At 43.4% G+C, this 22329-nt stretch overlaps 1 long non-coding RNA gene across 2 annotated transcripts in view; it reads left to right on the top strand.

Annotated features, from left to right (window-relative positions):
• The first annotated feature begins 2162 nt into the window (after nucleotides 1-2162).
• The window catches only part of LOC125430732, a 49234-nt gene continuing 29067 nt past the window's right edge, over nucleotides 2163-22329 (top strand). For both annotated transcript variants that reach the window (XR_007244218.1, XR_007244217.1), the window contains exon 1: nucleotides 2163-2282. This is a non-coding gene — a long non-coding RNA (uncharacterized LOC125430732). The remainder of the gene's footprint in view (nucleotides 2283-22329) is intronic.

Here is a 22329-nt window from a genome sequence, read left to right as displayed (position 1 = left end):
CAATGATGGCGACTAACAACTAAATTTTCATGAAGGTACCCATCAAGAGTCCGAGGGTAACCTAAACATTATTTCCTCCCCCTCCATAGAATTTTTTTATTTTATAACAGTTGTGGGGGGAAGGAACAAGGACAAGATTGGGAGGCCAGTAAGTTGAAAAAGGGACCATGACTGCCTCAACCAAAGGTCCAGTGGAACACCTCCATTTTGAAGGCCAGGTGGAACTGAATAAGATCCCACAGGTTCCTGATGTCACCAGGCTGCAGAAAGGGCCAAAAAATCCCTGGCCCTGGTTGAGGCTACTTGGACATCCTTGGGGCCAGGGATTACCATAAAGCTACTACTGCAAGAGAAACATGCCCTCCAGAGGCAACATGGGAAGATGTGGTCCCAAAGATACAAAGTTGTAGACCACTCAAGCCCTTAAAGGTCAACACCAAAACCTTGAACATAATCCAAAATTCAACTGGTAACCAGTGCAGTTGGTGGAGCAGAGGCCCAATGTGTGCTCTTACCAGTGGCATAGCGCCCACGGGCCGAGGCTGTGTGTGATGCCCCAAGTGAAGCCACAGCGGAGGTTTGTCTGGGCCAGGGCCATGGCATGGACATGGGATGTCAGTGGCTTGGCGAGGGTGGGCAGCACCACGGCAGGGGCGCAAGGAGTGCACGTGCCCCAGGTGCAGTTTCCCCTCGCTCCACCTTTCGCTTTAACTGGAGTTTCAGTAAGAACCCTTGCTGCTTCCCTCCACAGCCTTGTGTGGAGTTTCAGTAAGAGCCCTTGTGTGCTCCCTCCACAGCCACCCCCCCCCCGCCCTCACAGTCATCTCAGCTGCAAAATCCCCCCACCACACACACAGGGGAATGAGGGAGGGGAGGGAGGGAGGGAGGGAGTGAGGTGTGGCATGCAAGGGAGGGGAGGGGATGTAATAATTTCTGTTATTATTACAGTTATAATTTCTGTTATAATTTCTGGAGCAGTCTCAATGACAGACCTGCATAGAACAAGTTAAAGTAATCTAGCCTGGAGGTGACTATTACATGGATCACTATGGCAGGTAGAAGGCCAACTGTCTTGTCTGGCAGAGGTGGAAAAGTCACTTTGGCCATATGTATGATCTAGGCCTTTATAGAAAAACTCCAAGATCATACCCAGGCATTTGGTAGAAGAGGCAGGTGTTAAAGCCACTCTATCCAATTTTAATAGTTGAACACCCCCCGCCCCACAACCACCCCAGCCACAGGACCTCCATCTTCGTAGAATTGAGTTTCAGCCTGCTCTTTCTCAGCTATCCTGACATGGCCTCCAGATATTTGACTACAACATCAGGGGCAAAGACCAGCTGGTCCTCCATCAACAGAAAAAAATGGGTGTCATCAACATACTGACGGTAGCCCAGAACAAACCTCCAGACCAGTTGTGCCAGGGGTTGCATACTGACAACAAACATGAGCTCAGCAAATGTTGCAACAGCAAAAACTATCTCTTTGCTATCTAATCCCAACTGTAGCACTGCATTCTCTTTCTTTTTGAAACAAGTGTAGGAGGAGAAGATAAACTAAGGAGATGTTACTAGGCAATGAGTTGGATGTCATCCGCTTCCAAACAAAGCTCCGTTAAGCTCAGAAAAACAAGGCAACATTGGCAAGGCAGAGGATTTTGTTCCAACAGTACCAGCTATTGACAAGTGCTGTGACCTTTTGTCCATTTCTTCTTACAATTCACATTTAAGAAGTTTTGTAATTAATTTCAGACCAGCTCTCAGCACACAATTTGAAATACATATTCCTGGATAGACTCATTACAAGATTGTTTAACAGCACCATAAACCAATTGATGTTGGGGTTATGTATTTCATATTCTGTAATCAAATGCTTTAAGCCTAAATTTTGTACTAACATAGGATTTTGAACAGATTACATTTCTAAAATACACTCATTTACCACTTATATCAGCATGCTCCAATGAAGTAATTCTGATATCTATGAAGGGTGTAGGGTGTAACTCTGCTTAGGATTGTGCTGGTGTTAAGTTCTTTCTACCTACCTCATTTTATTTGTATGTGAATCCTATTGACCTTGGGTGAATTCCCACTATGTTCTTGGACATTTGGGGATATAGCCTGTGAAAGGAAGGGTTCTTCTGATGCCATAGAATCTATTCTCCAAGCAGCCTCTTTCTCCAGGAGAACTGATCCCTGTTGTCTAGACAACTGCTGCAATTCTGGGAGATCACCAGGCCCCACCTGGAGGATGGCAACCTATAGGATAGGACTAATTTCATGGTGAGTGGTTTTATTTTGTTCATATCACACCCAGCATTTCACCAACATATTTATTATTTCCTGACTAAAATGCCTTTAGGATATACACCAGGTTTTTCCAGGGCTGCCCATTATACAACCTAGACTCCTCAGAATTTACTTCACCCCACTGCTTCTATATATTTCTAGTGTTGCCTCTGTGTATTGTGAAACTGCTCTGCTATGTCTGTCATATTAACACACGAAGCTGCCTTGCTACTCAACCAGACCCTTTGTCCATCAAAGTCAGTACTGTTGGCTTAGACTGGCAGCAGTTCTCCAGGATCTCAGACAGAGACCATTCATATTACTTATAGTCAATGCTTTAACTAGGGATGCCTGGGATTGAACCGGGGACATTCTGTATGCCAAGTGGATGTTCTAGCATTTATTTATTTATTTATTTATTTATTTGTTCCACTTTTATACCGCCCTCCCCCAAAGGGCTCAGGGCGGTTTACATCCTAGTGATCCGGCCAATTACCGCCCCGTTTCGAATCTTTCGTTTCTGGGGAAGGTAATTGAGAGAGTGGTGTTGGAGCAGCTTCAGGGTTTTCTGGAGGACGCATCGGCTTGATCCCTTCCAGTCCGGGCTTCCGGCAGCTGGGCATGGGACGGAGACTGTTCTCGCCGCCGCCACAGATAACCCTCCGTGATGCAGCTTCTGACCTGAGGCGTGATCGGCTGCCTGCTGGTGTTGTTAGATCTCACCGCGAGCGCTTTGGATGTGGTTGACCATCGATCTTTTGACCCACCAGCCTGGCCGCTCCGGGGTGCGCGGGTACTGTCCTTCAATGGATTGCCTCAAGCTTCTCCGGACCGAGTCAGCAAGTGTGGTGTGGGGACCGAAAGCTTCCCGGAGGTGCTCCGCTTCATATGGCGGCGCGTCTCTGTGAGCTTATTGTCCCCGCCTGTTATTTAACATCTATATGCCGCATTCTTGCTCAGCTGGTATCGAGCTTTGGGCTGGAGTGCCATCAGTATGCTGGATGATACCCAGCCTCATTCTGTCGGATGGAGGGGAGCAGGCACCGCCGCCCGTGCAGCTCTACAGCATTGTCTGGAGGCGGTTGCTGGTTGGTTGACGCAGAGCAGGCGTTAAAACTGAATCCAGCAAAGACGGAAACTTCCTTTGGCTAGGTCGCGAGGGGGCGGAGGGTTTCCAGCCGCGGGTGTGGGAGGGGGTCTCATTGGCACCGCCCCCCCTCAGTTCGCGAGCCTGGGGGGTCCACCCTTACCTCGTCTTCTCTATGGAGACCCAGGTGGCCCATGTAACCCGGGTTATGCTTTTTTTCCATCTTCGCCAGGCCCGCTGGCTGGCCCCCTTCCTGTCCCAGGCGGATCTGGCCACAGTGATTCATGCAAACGGTCACCTCCAGATTAGACTATTGCAACTCGGCTTCTATCGCTGGCCTAAGTACCCTTGAGGCTGATCCGGAAATTGAAACTGGTCCCAGCTACGCGGCGGCTCGACTGCTCACCGGTGGTGCCTTTAGAGGCAAGATCGCACATCACTGCCTGTGTTGCAATCAGGCCTCTGCACTGGCTCCCCAGTTGGAATTCCCAATCGCCTTCAAGGTATTGGTGTTAACCTTTAAGGCCTTATCTGCCGTCTGGGACCCTTCGCACTTCAGGGACCGCTCTGGCCCCATATGTCCTAACACGCCGGTCTCTTCGCTCTGCCAGCAGGCCAATCTACTGGAGATCCCCGCCCCCTCTATGATGCTGGCTGGTTTCCACTCAGGGCCAGGGCTTTTACTGCCCTGGCACCCTCGCCTGGTGGAATGTCGCTCTTCCCTCCAGTTGTCCTCCCTGCAAGTGGACCTACAAGAGTTCCGGGTGAGAGGCTCTGTAAGACTGAGTTATTCGCCGGCTTTTGGGGGGGCCGGCTGGTGATGGGTGCCCATTAACAACTAAGATCCGCTGTTCCCCCTCTCAGGGGAGTTGGGGAGCTAGTGGCTGAACGCCATCTGTTTTTTTAACTGATTATAAATTAAGAGCGCTGCTTTTAACTGACATGAATTTTTAGTATTCTATTTTGTTATCCGCTTGTTTATATTGTGATGTAAACCGCCCTGAGCCCTTGCCCTTGCCCTGCCCCTCCCCCGAAGTGCTTAGCAACGTTATGACAGCATTTGCTCTTACAGTGCAACGGCTTTTGTAAGCTCACAATACTGTTGAATGGGGATGTGCAATTTCTTTTGTTTTTGCTTGAAAAATGTTTCATTTTCATTGTATGTAATACTGAACATATGTTAACACTTTTTGTCATGATGAGGAAAATATTTTTGTTGGTAACTTTTTGTTTTCCCTCCAATTTGAATGCAAACAAATGTAGCACTCTCCCGTGGGGTCCTGCATATGAACAAGAGAAATCATTCCAAATTCTACAGGCAATTACACAAAAAAATGTGTGTGGGGGGCATAGAATGGGTCTAGGTAGGTGTCTGACAACCCAAGCAAGGCAGATAAAGGGAATTTGACATTTTCACTGGCTCCCCAAGGAAAGCAGCAGGGTTTCATAAGGGACACAGTTAGGGTTTCATTAATAAACAAGGCGGGGCTTGTTTCAGTTGCCAGCCTCATCGCTCATATTATTTTTATTAGGGCTGCACTCTGTGGGTAATGCTGAAAATGGCATTTGGGAAACTTTTTTATTCTGTAATGGTTGCCAACGAGCCCCAGTTCCTTCAATGGTAGATCTTCCTTCCAGTTGTCAGACCCTGTCTGGAAACCGTATCCTCTACCAGTATTTCAGATGAGTTGGTCAGCAGCTAACATATTTAGCAGCAGTTGAAGCTGTAGGGAAACATCTATACCATGTGTATTTCATTTTTGTTTCTTGTAAAAAACTATTCAAATATCCTTCTTGTCCATATATGTAGCTGTGGCTAAAGCTTTGCTTCAGCTTGTAAGAAACTCCAAACTTTGCAGAAGTCTGTAAAAACAGAGATTACATTTCTAAGAAGTTACACTCATTGGAAGAATCTCAGTGTATTGCTGGGGCAGTTTTTGATTAAGGAACTATACAGGCACAAAGCAAGGAGTGATTTTTGAACTGTAGCTCAGACAAACAGTTAATTAAACTGCATTTGGTCTGTAAACAAGGGAATATACTCCACTCTCCCAGTCTGTGCTGTGCTGACTTCTAGCAAATGAACTTTCAAGTCCATTGTGAATAGCAGAGGGATGTTTTGGAGATAATCTGGGACAAGATGTTCTGATTTCCCTTTAACTTTGGAACTACAATTTCCATGATCATACCAAAGTTGGTGGCCAGTTTTGAAATACCTAGTTATATTTTCTAATATGCCTGTTATAGGCTGATTTTGCATAGTAAAAGTGCCCCGTGTTATATCCAGAAGCGCAGCTGCCGCGGCGCTTTTTACCCTGCTGTTGACTTTGCACTGCCCCGGTTCTCCTCCACTCGCACCGTAAGGTCTTTGGCAATGTCTTCTATGCATGTGTGGACAACCTTCATTCCTGCGTTCTGATTGGTTGAATCTCCCCCTGCCCCATTCCCCCCTCCCTTTCACCAATTTAGTTGTAAATGGCTCTGCACAACACAGACACTGGGAATTGGCGCCCTTGCCCCATCCCCCATCTGAAATCCCTGCATGTGCAAGGGAATCACTTCCCTCCCATTTGGAGCACCTTCACACGCCACTTTTTTGCAAGGTTTCTCAAGGTTTTGCAAGGTTTCTTCCTCCATGTTTTTATTCCACTGCAAGGGGGGGGGGGAGGCACCTGTTCATTGTAGGGTTGGGCCAGAACGTCGAGGCCTCATTCTGCTGCTGAGGAGTTTTCACAGCAGCAGAAGCCACAGGAGCAACAGAGGAGCATTTAAAAAGATCCTCAACCTTTGTGGTTCTGGAAAGTCCCAGAGCAAAGTCACTGCTGCAGGGTGGCTCCAGAGTGACAGCATAGCAGACACACTGCAGTGCCAGGAGCTGTGCAAAACTCCCCATTGCGCCAGGGCATTCCCTGTGCTAACAACGGGGCATTTTTACCATGCAAAATCAGCCATCTCTGTATATAAAAAGCTAACAGTGTTTTTGTTGATGACAGTATACCTCAGTAACTGCTGGGCCAATTCCTCTGAAAATTCCCAGCCACTGTAGTCAGCCAGGCAAGAGTGTTTTTAGATGTTCACGTACCTGAAATTTCACACCTGGCCCAGGTAAAACGCCTTTTTCCTGGCGCTCCCTGGTGAAGGACATGCAGCTGCCTGTGTGTAACTGTCACCCTTAGAATGTTCGTGCTGCTTATAATGTTCGCTCAGAGGGCCAGAGATGAGCAGTGGAAACAGTACATAGGCAGTAACTCGAGTGGAAGTGAAACACACACACACACATACACACGAGGGAGAGGGGAGGGAGGGAGAACAACAACAAGAAGAGTTTGGATTTATATCCCCCTTTCTCTCCTGCAGGAGACTCAAAGGGGTTTACAATCTCCTTGCCCTTCCCCCCTCACAACAAACACCCTGTGAGGTAGGTGGGGCTGAGAGAGCTCCGAGAAGCTGTGACTAGCCCAAGGTCACACAGCTGGCGTGTGTGGGAGTATACAGGCTAATCTGAATTCCCCAGATAAGCCTCCACAGCTCAGGTAACAGAGCTGGGAATCAAATCCGGTTCCTCCAGATTAGATACACAAGCTCTTAACCTCCTACGCCACTGCCACTGAGAGGGAGGGGTGGCGTGGCATGCAAGGGAAGAGAGGGAGGAAGAAGAAAGGGATGGAGGGGGAGACATGCAAGGGAACAGAAGTGAGAGAGGGGAGACAGTGAGGGGTGGCATGCAAGGGAGGGGTGGCAGGGGGCCCAGCATCTTGGTATGACCCACCCACCCTAGCAGAAGAAAAGGGAAGGGAAGGAGGGGGGGTGGCATGCAAGGGAAGAGAAGTGAGGGAGGGAAGAGTGTGAGGGATGGCATGCAAGGGAGGGGAGGCAGGGGGCCCAGCATCTTGATATGACCCACCTACCCTGGCGGAGGGAAAGGGAAGGGAGGGAGGGGGAGGGGTGGAATTCAAGTTAAGAGAAGTGAGGGAGGGAAGAGAGTGAGGGGCGACATGCAAGGGATGGGAGGGAGGGGCCAGGCATGCATTAGGAGTTAGCTCGGTACAGCAACTCTGACATACTTTGAATGGCTGCATCGCGCCCCTCAGAGGGTTTCCTCAGAAGCGACACCTATTGCCACCAACCAAACTTACTCCCAGGTAAAGGATCATGACCAGCCAGCCTAGATGTGTGGGAGGGGTGCCTTTCCATTCCCCCACTCCAAGGAATGCGGGCACACACATCAATGACATCGCACAGTATCAGGCTGCGTGTTTGCATGAGCACGTACTGGCCTCTGCAATTGATTTGCTGCTACTGTTCCTTTTCTATTTCACCACAATAAGCCACAGCAACGTGTGGCTGGGCCACACTAGTCTATATATATAAAAATCTATCAGTTTGTTTTTCTGCTGACAGATAGTCTCCCAAACTACTGGACCGATTGCTTTGAAATTTTCTTTTCATTAACAACATACTGCACCTCACGTCGCATGGCCAGGTTTGCATACTGTTTCCACACCTCCTGTTGTGTACATGTCACAACTGTGGCCGTTATTGTGAATCTGCCACACCTGTGACAGTTGGAACCACAGTTCTGTTCCGCAACATCGCCATCTGCTGGCTGTCAAAGCAACACCCTCTACAAGGGAAACAACCATGCCTTCTATTCCAGACTATTCCAGACTATTCCAGCCTTTCTCAAAGCAAAAAGGACTTTCAAAACCCCACAGGCTAACCGTATATATGACTGCCTGGAATGTGCATTAGTATGTGAGAGAATTCACACCACCCGCAAAGAACCTGCAGCCATAGACAAGGTGTTACTACTTCTCAACATCCACATCAGTCAAAAAATGAGAAGCCAGGACTGGGACAAAATTGACAACCTCACCTACAGAAAAATGGAGAAAGACATTGCCAGTCACACAAAAAGACAGAAGCAGAAATTCAGCAAAATCCAAAAACGTCAGCACCAGCAGAAACCTTCATTGGACACTTCAAGAATCATTATAAATTTGACTGAACGGCATCTTTCCAGTGATGAAACATCCATCCTGGCCAAGGGAGGCAATTTTGCTGTTATTCCCACCAGAGTTCCCATGGAAGACATCATTGCCAACGTAGAATCAGCCATCCAGCATCTTCCAGAAGAGCAAGCAAAGGAATTAAGAGGAGAAAGATCAAGAATATTGCGAAAAGCAAAACTTCCCTCCAGTAATATTACACGAAAGGAAAGAAATGCTATTAAGAATCTCAGCTCAGATCCAGAAATAATCATATTTCCAGCAGACAAGGGAAATGCAACAGTAATAATGAAGACTGAACAATATAAAGAAGAAAATCAGAGCACTCCTGGATCCCACAACATACAAAAAACTGAAACAAGACCCAACCAAGAAAATCACTCGCCAAACCATCACATTGATTAAGAACTCCTCCATTCAACCAGACACATGCCAACGACTCTGCAAGTCAGAAGCTCTTCCACCCCGGTTATATGGACTCCCCAAAATCCACAAGGACTCCATTCCACTCAGACCTATTGTGAGTGCAATTGGCTCCCCCACATATGAACTGGCAAAATTCTTGACTTCACAGTTACAAAGCCACATTGGACACACAGTGCATTATGTTACAGACTCAGCTCACTTCATCGAGAAAATTAGCAATCTCCATCTCAACCCTAGCGACAGACTTATAAGCTTTGATGTTGTCTCACTGTTCACCAAAGTTTCAGTGAAAGACACCCTTGCACTCATCGGCCAGATGTTTCCAGATGACATCACAGCTTTATTTCAACACTGCCTAACAACCAGCTACTTCCAATGGGACAATGATTATTATGAGCAAACCGATGGGGTGGCCATGGGAAGCCCCCTCAGCCCAGTGATAGCCAATTTTTACATGGAACGTTTTGAGAAAGAAGCCCTCAAAACAGCACCCAGGAAACCTGCAACTTGGTTCTGATTTGTGGATGACACTTTACAATCTGGAGCCATGGTGAGGAGGAACTGCTGGAATTTTCTTCTGAACCACCTTTAACAGCATCCCACCCAAACATACAATTTACCATGGAAACTGAAAAAGAAGGGAAACTTCGCCTTTTTTTAGATGTCTTGGTCTTCACAGACCCAAACCACCAATTGGGCACACACAGTATACAGAAAACTGACACACACAGACCACGGTATCTACATAAAGAAGCTCCAATCATCATCCACACAACGCATAAAAGGGCCATAATCAAAACTCTTGACAGATCGCGTGCAAAAAGCAGAATTCTGTGAACCTCATCTCCCTCCCCCCCCTGATGGAAATCAACCATCTAGACGCTGGGCTTCCTGCAGGCTACAATGAAGCTAATTCTGGGCCACAACAAGGAAATCAGAAGAGCTTTAAAGACCAAGAGAAACCCAGAGGACTGAGGAGAAACAGCCTACCACAGGAAAAAATATTATTTCTACCATACATCCAAGGGAATCAAATAGGGGAAACTGGATGAAAAAAGCATTACCTACAAAACCATTTTCAAAACCCACCAGGAAAATACAGCCAGATGCTATGCTCAGCAAAGGGGACAAGAGAAACCCCTGGCCACTTCTGCAGGAGTATATAAAGATATACCACTGTGAAGCTTCTTGGAAAGGTCTACATAGGGAAATCCACAAAAAACGCAGCATTCAGGACCCTCGCATATTAAGGGAACATGTGAAAGTCGCACTGTCGGCTTAACCATCCTGAAAAAAAATTCTGCAGTTGCAAGAATAATGCGTGTTAAACAAAAACTGGACATAACATTTTTTTATTTGAGAACATCTGAAATTTTGGAAAAGTCAGAAGCCTACTATGTCAGACTGCAACAGGGAGGCCATTGAAATTCAATGCTGAAACACCAGGACAATTTCAATAAGAAAGAAGAGACTTTGAAGATTAGCAGGGCCTGGTGCCCAGTAACTTTAAAAACATGGACCTGAGTTAGCCCCACCCGCAATACAATGCACTCAACCACACCTTTGCATAGCAAGTTCCACCCAAACAGTTAATGATTGGTTCCCCATCTGGGACATGGACAATATACCACACTAAACTTTCCCTTATCACTTAGACACAGTGAGAAACAGACTTTTCTCTGTGATACACCTCTGAAGATCCCAGCCAAAGATGCAGGCAAAACATTAGGAACAAAATCAACCAGACCACGGCCACACAGCCCAGAAAACCCTCCAGAACCAACCATGCCTTCCTTGAAAACCGATGCCATCTGAAGTGAAAGGATGGGGCCTGCAATCTGGACATGGCCCTAGCAGAGGAAGGGGAAGGTGAGGGAGGGTCTGGGGGTTTGCTGGACCAAACGCTCTGAAATTTGAATACAACGTAGCTCATGCCTCCCAACGTGTTTTAAGCAAGGTAATTCGCCTGCAAGGGAAGGGAGTGAAAGGGACAAGGACAGCCATCTGGACATGGCCCACCCACCCTAGCAGAGGAAGGGGAACGTTAGGGAGGGACAGGGTGGGGTGCCATGCAAGGGAACAGGAGAGAGGGAGGGGAGCGAGGGGCCCCTTGCTTCTTGCAAGCACTGTGCAATGACACATGTTTGAACAGTTCGCTTCCCCGTTTCTTTCTTTTCCACTTCACCAGACTAAGCCACAGCAACGCGTGGCCGGGCCCGCTAGTAGATAGATTAAAAATGGGTCTATTCTGCACAGAAGTCTGGAGGACATTTTGAAAAGAAGTTATTTTTTTTTGGTCTGGACAGCACAGACAGGACATCCTGGGGATGTCTTAGGAAAAGCTGCTTCTCGTGTTTTTGTCCAGACAGCACAGGCATCAGAGGAGAAAAGATGCTTTTTTTCCTGACTGTTAAGCTCTCTGATCAGCGTACTCCTCAGTTCACGCACAACATTCCATCTGCTGCTAAAGGGATTCTCCCTGCTGCTATTTGCTGAATTTGTTGTCCCAGGATGTTTGCTGTACAGAGTTCAATCCTGGGCATCTTTTCAGCCCAGAAAGTACATAGTTGTACTCACCTCATCTTGCCGATTCCAGCAATATTTGGTTTATCTATGAGAGTCTTAGCTGCTCAGAGGACTACAGCCCAGTGCTTTTCAATGGACTGTGGACCACTTCTCTGACCGGATAAGATTCTCATAGCGTGTCTACATTTATTCAAAGATACCTCATCGAAAAAATTTCAAAATAGGAAAACTGTATATTGCTGGAATTGGCAAGACAAGGTGCTGGAATTGGCAAGACAATGTACTTTTTGGGCTGAAAAGGTGCCATGGATTGGATGGAACCTGCAGACCAAACATCTTTTTGAGGCAACTTTCAGCAAATGGCAGCAGGGAGTATCCCCTCAGCAGCACAGAAAATGTCAGAGCTTAACAGTCAAGCAAGAAACATAAGACACGTCTTGAGCTCCACACAGTCAGATAGGAGACATCTTGCAGATGCCTTGAAAGGAAAAGTCCACCTTTTAGGATCTTCAAAATAAGGTGGCTTGGGCTAAAATAAGGCAGCTTGAGCTAAAATAAGATGTCCTAAGGAGTGGGGGGGGGGGGGCAGAAACTGTGTGGAGTTCTTCCCCAAGATGCCTTTTTTGCATTCTCAGGATGTCTGATTTGTGCAGAATAGACCATAAGTCTGTAATAATAAAAGGATGGGAATATTTAAGGAACAATTTAAAAAACTGAGAAAATCCTGATGAGAATTACTTTTCTCTTCCCTGATTTCTCCTGGGCCCTCAGCTTATAATAATGATAATCATTCTATCGTACAAAAATTAAAATCAGATGGCTTACAATCCAAACAAGACACAATTAAAAGGCATGCAAAAGCTGGAAAATATCATTATAACTGAGTTTTGGCTGAGAAAGATGGACGTGGGATTAAAGATGACACTACTGGTCTTATGTACAGGTATGCTGTGCTAACCATCTACCTGTCGGAATTAACTGAATTTTACACTTACAAGGGAATCAGTTGCTGCATTCTGGCTTCACTAACTTACAGCATTTTATCTGTGCTGTGTTTGTCTTTCAGATTGAGCACTGGAATGTAAATACTTTTGGCAAGTGTTATTATTCTAGTAAACATTGAACACATTTCATAGATAAACCAAGGAAGTGTTAATATGAGCAACTCATTAACCAGCATCATTTTTCCCAAAGGGAAATTCTTGAGGTTCTGCAGGGGAAAAAAAGTTCTTTGCTACAGAGATATTTTCGTATACTCAGGTTTCTTAAATATTAGGCTACAACACATATGCTGTCTCATGTTAAGATGCTGGCGGGCAAAAAAGGGACATAATTAGGGGGGGAGCTAGTAATCCTTAGGATAGCACAAAAATTATTTCCCCCTTTTCTTGCATTCAGTTTAGCTCCTTTGATCCTTATCCTACATACTATTATAAAACAACATTGCATAGCAATTGCTCCAAGTGTTTCTTGGAGGGGTAAGTTCTTTTTCAAATAGTAAGGCCAGGGGTAAGTTCTTTTTCAAATAGTACTTGTGTGTTTACCAAGTGCTTTTGTCTTTGGTTTACTTAAAGTAAGGAATTTGCCCAGGAAGTGATTCTAGCAGAAAGAACTCAACATTAAAGAACACCAAACTCTTTGAGGTTTGCCAGTAGGACTGATCAGTTTAGCTAAGAGTAAAAACTTGACCTGTTCTGCTTTTTTTGTGGCTGCAGTGTAGTCTAACCTACTTCACCTACTGTGAGGCTATTCATAGGTGAGGAGGAGGATGTAAGCCAGGAATTCCCAACGCTTTTGAGCCTGTTGGGCACATTTGGAGTTCTGACACAGCATGGTGAGCGCAGGCACAAAATGGCTGCCACAAAATGACTCCTGCAGGTTATTTTCATTCACAAAGTAGTAGCAGCTACTGCCAAAGCAATCCTTTTAAACATCTGCAGTGTCTAGTCACAAGTCTTAATGGGCAAAACACTTGTGGTCTCCGAGAAAAGTATCAGCAGGAACAATGTTGGCTATCTATGATGTCATCTGTTTTGTGTTCACATTGAGTGAAAGGCAAGTTATAAATGAAGTAAATAAATTAAATATACTATTTAATACTATGGCCCTCTTAAGCCTGACATAGCTTAGGGCTCCAGTAGGATCCTGGACAGTTTCATGTGTTCATGTGAGATTTCATGGGGCCATCTGGAAGATAAAATGAAGAACTAACAAAGGCAAACTCAAAAGATAAGGACAGATTCCAGACCTTCTCCATTAAATGTTGGGTGTGGGGAGACTCTCAGGTTAAAGTTAGAAACACTTCAGCAATGGCAATTCATAGCCATTCTTCAGTTATGTTTCTCATAATGTATTGTACTTTGCCATATTCTGCTATCACCTCTGTTCTATTCCCAAATCCACTTATTCATTGCAAACGCAGAGTATGAACCGGGCGCAGTATAGCCCAGCTACACCTCTGGTCAGGAGTGATCCACTTTAGAAAAAGAGATACTTGATCTCCAAATCCCAATAACATATATAAATATTGATGCCTTTTTTTCTATTAGTTTGCCAATCAGTCATGTTTGGTAGCTGCAATTTTGTCTTCAACATATAAGAACCCACACAAACCATCAAAATTGGTTTTAATGTGAAAAATTATTCCATATTGCTATAGAAAAGCTAGAATGGTTTCTGATATTCCCATGATGGTTGAATAAATGGAAGCAACTGATTCTTTTATCTTTCATCAGCAAAACTCATACTCTTGGTTTTAAAAAGCACTAGTTGAATCAGATAATGTATAAGCAACCTTCTCTTGCCTTCCATACTAGATTTATCTGTCATTATAACTTATTCTCAGAGAAGTCGTTGCTAAGATACATTAACTGCTGTCATCTAACTTCTTTTCTCCTTATACCTGGTGATAACTGGGTTTTTTTTTAATGAGGTGTAGCGGGGGGAGTTCATCCAGCATGTGGCATGGGGGAGAGAGAAGGAGGGGGTGAGGCAGGCAAGCTGGGCTGTGCCAGGAGGTGGCCGGGCCGTGTGAGGTGGTGGCAGGCTGGTATTTATGTGAGGCAGTAAAATGGGGTGAACTCTGGGGTCAGGTGTGAGATGGGCAGATGGCACCCAGGTGGCAAAATGGTGGGGAGATGCAGCGATAGATGGGGCCAGGCAAGTGAAGGCTAATGTGGGGGTCACAGGAGGAAAAAGGGACAGCAACCCACACAGGACTGATACAAGTAGCGCCTGGGCCACGACACCCCCCCCCCCAAGGTATGCCACTGGATTTACTTCCATGTATTCAGGACTGAGTTGCTAAGCTGCAGACTTGCTTGGCTTCTAGATTGTAATATATCTGGATTTATGTATTTTTGATACATTTCCAAGAATACTGCTAAATGTAAAGTGCCTTACACTTTAAAATACTATGGAAAAGATTAAAAAATGTTAGGGCCATTATTAAAATTGGAAATGACATTGTTCTTAGTAGGTTATGCTAATAAAGCTTTATTAGCAACAATAAATCCCATTTTCCATAAGCAATATAAATCTCAGCTGAAGAATCATCACCCAAAGTACTTAGATAATGCAGCAGCCTAGGGGGAAATGAGATTTTATTGTATTCAATATTTGTAATAAAAATAATTGGGAAACTGATACACTAAAATGTATAAATGGTATTTCATTTCTGAAAAGAAAACCGTAGCCTGGAATTCTTGTCTTACCAACCCCAATGGATTACTCAGTGACAAAGAAGAAATCATTCTGCATCTGCTGAGAATAATTTTCTTTTTAACCAGCCAGCAAATGCAGAGAAATATGTCTGCTAAAGTATAATGTACAGAATTCTGACTCCAAGCCCACTGGCTTCAGAAGCAAGTACCAAAGCCTCAGTTCAGATTAAACATTGAAGCAATTTCTTTTCTGGCTGTACAAATGAATCAGGAACATAAATTACATCATGCACCATAGATTTTTGTGAGCTATACAGAACTCTGAGAGGGCAGGTGGCATAGTATAGCCCAATCTTATCACATCTTGGAAGCTAAGGGCCCTTCCGCACACGCAAAATAATGCGTTTTCAAACCAATTTCACAACTGTTTGCAAGTGGATTTTGCTATTCTGCACAGCTTCAAAGAGCACTGAAAGCAGTTTGAAAGTGCATTATTCTGCATGTGTGGAATGAGCCTATGCCTGGTCATTGTATGAAAGAGAGACCACCCTGGAAACTGTATTGTCAAAGGCTTTCATGGCCAGAATCACTGGGGTGTTGTATGGTTTCTGGGCTGTATGGCCATGTTCTAGTAGTATTTTCTCCTGACATTTCGCCTGCATCTGTGGCTGGCATCTTCAGAGGAAAACTTTGCCGAGGAAGACAATACTAAACTACCTCTGCTTCTCATTTGCCTTGAAAACCTCTTGCTAAGATTGCTATAAGTGAGCTGTGACTTGATGGCACTTTGCGCACACACACATACATACAGAGAGAGAGTGTGTGTTCTGGTATATCAACTGTATGCATGCAGAACAAATTTTATAGCATGCTCTGCTCATGTGATGCAAACATATATGAAGAAGGGCATTGGTCAAGGGTTGCCAACTTTCATACTCGTCCCTCTCTATTTCATTAATCAGAAGGATCTACAGCAATTAAATTACTTAGCTCCACAGAATGCAGGTTTGAACTGTTCTTTTCAGCATGTAAAAAACTCTATTAAAGTTGGCAACCTTATATGAACATGTTCTATCCCGTCCCCCTCTATGTATGCTGGCTGTGGTGCTGTGTGGTTTCCGGGCTGTATGGCCGTGTTCTAGCAGCATTCTCTCCTGACGTTTCATCTGTGGCTGTGGCTGCATCTGTGGCTGGCATCTTCAGACAATCCAATTGGCCATGCTGGCAGGGGCTGATGGGATTTGTAGTCCATGAAAATTTGGAGAGCCGCAGGTTGCAGACCCCTAGTCTAGTCCACATTTCACTAGCTTACTTGCGAGAATATTATGGGGCACCTTGTCAAAAGCTTTACTAAAATCCAGGTATGCTATGTCCACAGCATTCCCTTGGTCTACCAAGCTTGTTACTTTATCAAAAAAAGAGATAAGATTGGTCTGGCATGACTTGTTTTTCAGAAACCCATGCTGACTTTTTGTGATCACAATATTCCCTTATAAGTGCTGGCAGACCATCTGTCTAATGATCTGCTGCAGAAACCCACTTTCCCTCTTGCCCCATTCACATGCCTCTGTGCAGGCAGACCAGAGCCCATGGAGGCAATGTGGGCTGCCGTCACGCCTTTGCATAGAGGTGCGGCCATGCTGACATCTTGCCCTGCCATGAGACATCCCTGCAACCCCACGTAGCTATGCAGCCACGAGGTGGGGATGTTTAAAAACTGGGAAGAGCAGCCGAGTGCAGCACTTCCTGGGGCAGTCATTCACACTAAAACAGAAGAATCGTGAATAACACGATTCTAAAATAACCCATTTCGGGGGAAACACAGGTTAGCCTCACTTTAGGGGCGGAGCTGTGCAAAGTTCCCCGCAAAACGGGGTTTTTTACCATTATTATCCCAGGTTATTGACCTGTGCAGAAAGGGCCTTAGTTAGATACTCTAACCACTTCACACAGATTCTCACTGCAATAATAAAATTTATACCTCACCTTCTCTCCTGAAGGATATTCAAGAAGGCTTACAAACTCCTTCTCCCCTTCCTCTCTCCAGGGTAGGTGGGGCTGAGAGAGTTCTGAGAAAACTGTGACTAATTGAAGGTCACCCAGAAGGCTTCAAGTGTAGGAGTAAGAAAAGAAATCCAGTTCACCAGGAAAGAGTCCCTCACTTATGTGGAGGAATGGGGAAATCAAACCCCGTTCTTTAGATCTTAACCACTTAACCATGCTGATAGATGTAGGTTGATAAATAGGGAAAATTCTTTTTTTTTAAAAAAAAAACTAATGTAGAAATTTCAGAGTACTATGGGAATTATACCATATCCCATTGCATCCATTACCTTTCCTAACCCTTCCAATTAACTGGAGATCTGAACTTGAATGAGGTAATTTGTGTACAGACCGTCTAGACTGTGCCCTGTATTGTTATTTTTCATACTGCTTATGGAAGTATAGTGTTGTTGTACATAATGCATAACTTTCATAAGCACTAATAATGTAGGTTTACATACATTGCTACAAGGTGCCTTGATTGCCATTAAATTTATCATGTGAATAATAACTCTTTGTGGAAACATAAGTCTAGGTCTAGAATTAAAAACAGTATACTGTTAAGGCATGCAACTTTATACAGTCCCTTAAGAGCCTTCATCAGACACTGGTGGTTGAATTTATATGGCAAGAAAATAACTCTGCTACTTTAGCTCACTATTATCCAATAAAGTAGCAAAGTGGGAAGAAAGGGGAGGGCGTTAAAAGGCATTAGTGTTTTCTCCCCTACTCCTCATACTACATTTTGAGAAGCATTATGGGAAATATTGTCATTGTGAATCTTAATCAAACACACCAAATTATTGCCAATGTACTCTGAGAGGTTTTTGAACAAAAACTCACTGGATGAATCAGCACTGGGGAAAAAGGTAATTGGTTAACCTAATTCACAGCTTATCTCCCTAAACTACTCCCAAGCATATCGATGCAGAGTGTAAGCAGTAAAATTCCTGCTGGTCAGGATATACAGAAGAAGAAAAAAATTCCCATCAGAGCCAGGTCAATGTGTCTAGTCTCCATACGCATGGCATTATGATTAAGGGTTCCATGGAATGACTCACCTCTTTTAACATTAATTCAGCATAGGGAAAATTAACAGCCAGTCTGGGATAAACCATGCTTTCAACTGTAACCTTAGGAACACTGTAATCTTAAGAACTTTCCTGAGAGTAATTCCAACTAAATAGACCTGAATAGCATTCAGAGTAGGCCTGCTTAGGTTTGCTTTTTAAATTCAGAAGAGACCAAGGTTGGCAAACTGTAGAAAATTCCTTCATACAGCTCTTTTAAGACTAGGGTAGCAGGTTAGAAAAAGGCCAAATAAAAGGAGATTGATCTAGCCTTGTTTTTGGTTCAGCTATTATTAAAGATTGGCCTAAGAGAGGTTGTTTTTTTAAAAAAAAAAGCCAGAGGTTTTTTTAGTAGTCAGATGAAGTCATATTACAGAAAAGATGGGAAAAATAAATAAATACAAAATCATCTAATAAATAATCATAATAAAATATATAATTAAGCAGAGCTGAACTGTTGAGCAGAAAATGTAAGAATTACTGTATGATTAGCTTGTAAATACCACCACAACACATTTTATAAGGCTATTCACATATTTCACACAGAGGTACAGTGCAGATGAAAAGCTACTTTGTGAGTTACAGGAGAAATTGTGTGATATACTGGAATACAGTATGCTTTAAATAACCTGTTGACTTAATGAACATATTCTATTTCACACCATACAATCACAATATAGCAGCTCCCAAGAATCACAGTGAAAAAGCAATAGAAATGCCAAATCTCAGATTAAAATAGTCATCTGTTAATGTGTTTCTCTTCCCTTCCCAAAATTTTTCCCTTCTTCTCTCTCTCTCTCTCTCTCTCTTGCTGTTGTTGAAATTCTAGCTTCATGATTACCCTCCTCACCACACTACACTTTCTATATCTGTTGCCATCAGATAAATTCACCCCTCAGACCAAATCAATATGTCAGTTGGAAATTCTTTTCAAGCATGTCCATAAAAAGTTTCCATATGGTTTAATTAAATCAGTTTTAAATTGACTTTCCTTAAAGCATTACAACTTTAGGAGCATGGCTGCAATCCTTGGTAATATCTCAGGGAAGGTGACTCAGCTGTCACTGAAAAACAGCCACAAGCATCAGCAAGGCAAACATTCTTTCTTTCAAGGAAATCTTTTGATGTTGGCAAAGGTTAGAGCAACAGGGTTGTTTTCTAACAAAGTCTATACCCCTTGAGTGCTCAAGTGTTAACAAGTCCTTATATGCTGCCTAAAGAGAATCTGGATTTTTCTCCCTTCTGCCTGTGCCTGGAATCTAATGTCTGCATAACTAGAGAGACAGAGAGAATTCAATGGAGTCTCTACGTGCGCAGATATAGATCATGCAAAATAAATAGCTCCCCCCAATGGCTGATGGCAATCATTCACATTGCTGCAGATTCTTCAGTTTGGTGAAACACACATTCGCCCAACATTAGTTTCTAGGGGAAGTTTATTTCTGATCATGTTCCAGTTTTGTTTCCAGTACAATATGCCTAGAAGCTGCAGGAAAAATCCCCCCCCTTTAGGCTTCTGTAATCAAATGAAACTTTAAGGCAAGCTAGAATTGCTTGGCAGGTCAGCAATCCTACATAAGTACATTGCAATTATCATTCCCCAGTATTTTCAGAAAAAGAAATTGTTTCTTCCAGGTTAATGTTTTCTGCCTTTGAAAAAGCACAAAACTACATTAAATGTGCCTCTTGGCCAAAATATTATGAAATGGTGGGAAGAAGCAAGCCAACAAACTTGCAAAGATATCTGGTTGTCCATATAAATTCCATATCCAGGAACGGAACATATTCTACTGTCTGAGTTTATGGCTTGTTCTGTGAAGTTACAGCTTGTCCTTCTTGAACTCTGGAGAAAATTCTTCCCAAATATAAAACTACAAAATATGAACACTTAGCTTGAGTAAACTTACATCTTGTGTAATATTCTGTAGCCAAAGCCACGCTAATGAATAGAAGTAAGAACTTAAACACTGAAAATAATTTTTTAAAAATATTTTAAAATGTTTAAAGAATAAAATGTAAACCAAGCAATTCTTACACTGTGAACTAGGACAGGGATCAAGGCCCTGTGAAGGGAACAGATCTGTACAGTTAGTTGAATAAAGCACTCTTTAATTTCATTGCACACCAGATTTAAGATTCATGAATGATTAAAATAGGATCATAATTTAAAGATATTTTAAAAAGCTGCCCTGTCTGTAAATGATAATTGCATGGATTCTAGCTGTGGTATGTATTTCTTATTCCACATTTCCAAGCTTTTCATGCTTGTCATTTCAATTTTGTAGAAGTTTAGATTGCTGTTATTGCTTCCTATGAAAGCTAGGAGTGAATAATATAGTGTGTTGCTTACAGAAATAAAAAAGGATGCAAGTCACCCTTACAACACACCTTTGTACTTGTGATGTGATGTGTGGAAGGTCAGCTGCACAGTGAAGGCTGAATTGCATGTTGTGAAGTCGAGGTGGCAGACATGTGGCCATCAGCTAGATTTGTGCTGGGAGTTCCATACAATGAACTTAATTCCTAGGCATGGGTGAGTTCAATTTGGACTGGGATGGTGATACATGGAGAGATGGCATTTAAATTACTGTTTGAATTATTGGGGGACACTTACGTGTACTAAGAGCTCCTTTTTCGATTGGGGAAACAGCACAGGAGAGGTGAATGTTTAACTGTCTTTCCTCTTCCCATGCACTGAAGTCCAAAACTAAATTGGGTCTATGTGTTACTTTGGAATGAAGTTTGCAGCAGGGACCTCCCAAACCATGACTGTCAGCTCACTATGTGCCTACTGCATGAACTCTGTAATGTATGAATTGGGCTTCATACATGAATTGTTCCTATATATATTCTGCTTCTGCATAATTTTTTGTCTGTATTTTTTTGTGTATTTTAATTAAAGTTAAAGGTACACAGAACAGATATTGGTGCATCTGATTCTGGTTTTTCCTTGTAACATACCATATTCTTTAGCAGTGAAAACAAGCTTTTCTGAGTTTTGTTCTTCTTTGGTTTGGATCAGCTACATTCCCTAAAAATTTTATCCTTATCCTTTTATGTATTTATGTATTTATGTATGTATGTATGTATGTATGTATGTATGTATGTATGTATGTATGTATGTATGTATTTATTTATTTATTTATTTGGGTGCTGTGTGGTTTCCGGGCTGTATGGCCGTGTTCTAGCAGCATTCTCTCCTGACGTTTCGCCTGCATCTGTGGCTGGCATCTTCAGAGGGTGCAGCAAATTCTCCTCTGAAGATGCCAGCCACAGATGCAGGTGAAACGTCAGGAGAGAATGCTGCTAGAACACAGCCATACAGCCCGGAAACCACACAGCACTCAAGTGATTCCGGCCGTGAAAGCCTTCGACAATATTTATTTATTTATTTATTTATTTATTTATTTATTTATTTATTTATTTATTTATTGTTTAGATTTTTATACCCCCCCCCTTTCAAGGGGCTCTGCCCTCAATAACATTTGCTGCCATATATTTTCATGATCTATGTTTTGATGTGGTGGTGATGCCCAGGCAAGCCATCGTCAGACCGGGGAAGGGCAATTTCTGAATGCCTTACTAGTGATAATCTTGATATCATAGACAGCCCAGTCTCATGGGACAGAGTAAGGGTGAAATGAATGCCAATCTTAATTCAAAGGCTTTGATATCAAGAGGATTTGCTTGAGACATTATATCAACCTCTTCCAGCACTCCGCCCCCCAGTTAAGCTTGCATAGCTTCAGACAATGCCTCTCCTGAGAGAACAGCCACTCGAATCTGGTTCACAATAACCCATCCTTGAGATTGTGTACCTGCCTCTGGCTTCACAAAGAACTTGCACATTTCCACACTTTGATGTGATCAGCAACAACAAAATTAGCAAGATTTCCCTGCATCCTTTTCTCTCAAATGTTAGCTTAATCCTAAACCTCCTGTCCAACTATTAAGGGTCATCAACCTTCTAGAGGTTTTTAAAAAAAATCTAAACTCATCAAGACTTGGAATGCCCCTGTTTTAATTTCATCAACACAGCCCAAAACTCATCAAGGCCTGAGCGTTCCCAGGTCTTAATCTAATTAAACTGTTTTTCCACAACATTGTCCATACTTGGGAATGGAGCTTTGCTTTGGTTCAGGAAGTTTGCCCCTCTTAACATTGCCAAAGGATCATATTTTCCTATAACAAGACCCCAAAAATACATAACAAATCATA

Source organism: Sphaerodactylus townsendi, linkage group LG04 (genome assembly GCF_021028975.2).
Source record: "Sphaerodactylus townsendi isolate TG3544 linkage group LG04, MPM_Stown_v2.3, whole genome shotgun sequence".
In the NCBI taxonomy this organism is placed as follows: domain Eukaryota; kingdom Metazoa; phylum Chordata; class Lepidosauria; order Squamata; family Sphaerodactylidae; genus Sphaerodactylus; species Sphaerodactylus townsendi.
The sequence above is the reverse complement of the archived record's forward strand: the minus strand, read 5'-3'. Positions and strand labels throughout refer to the sequence as shown.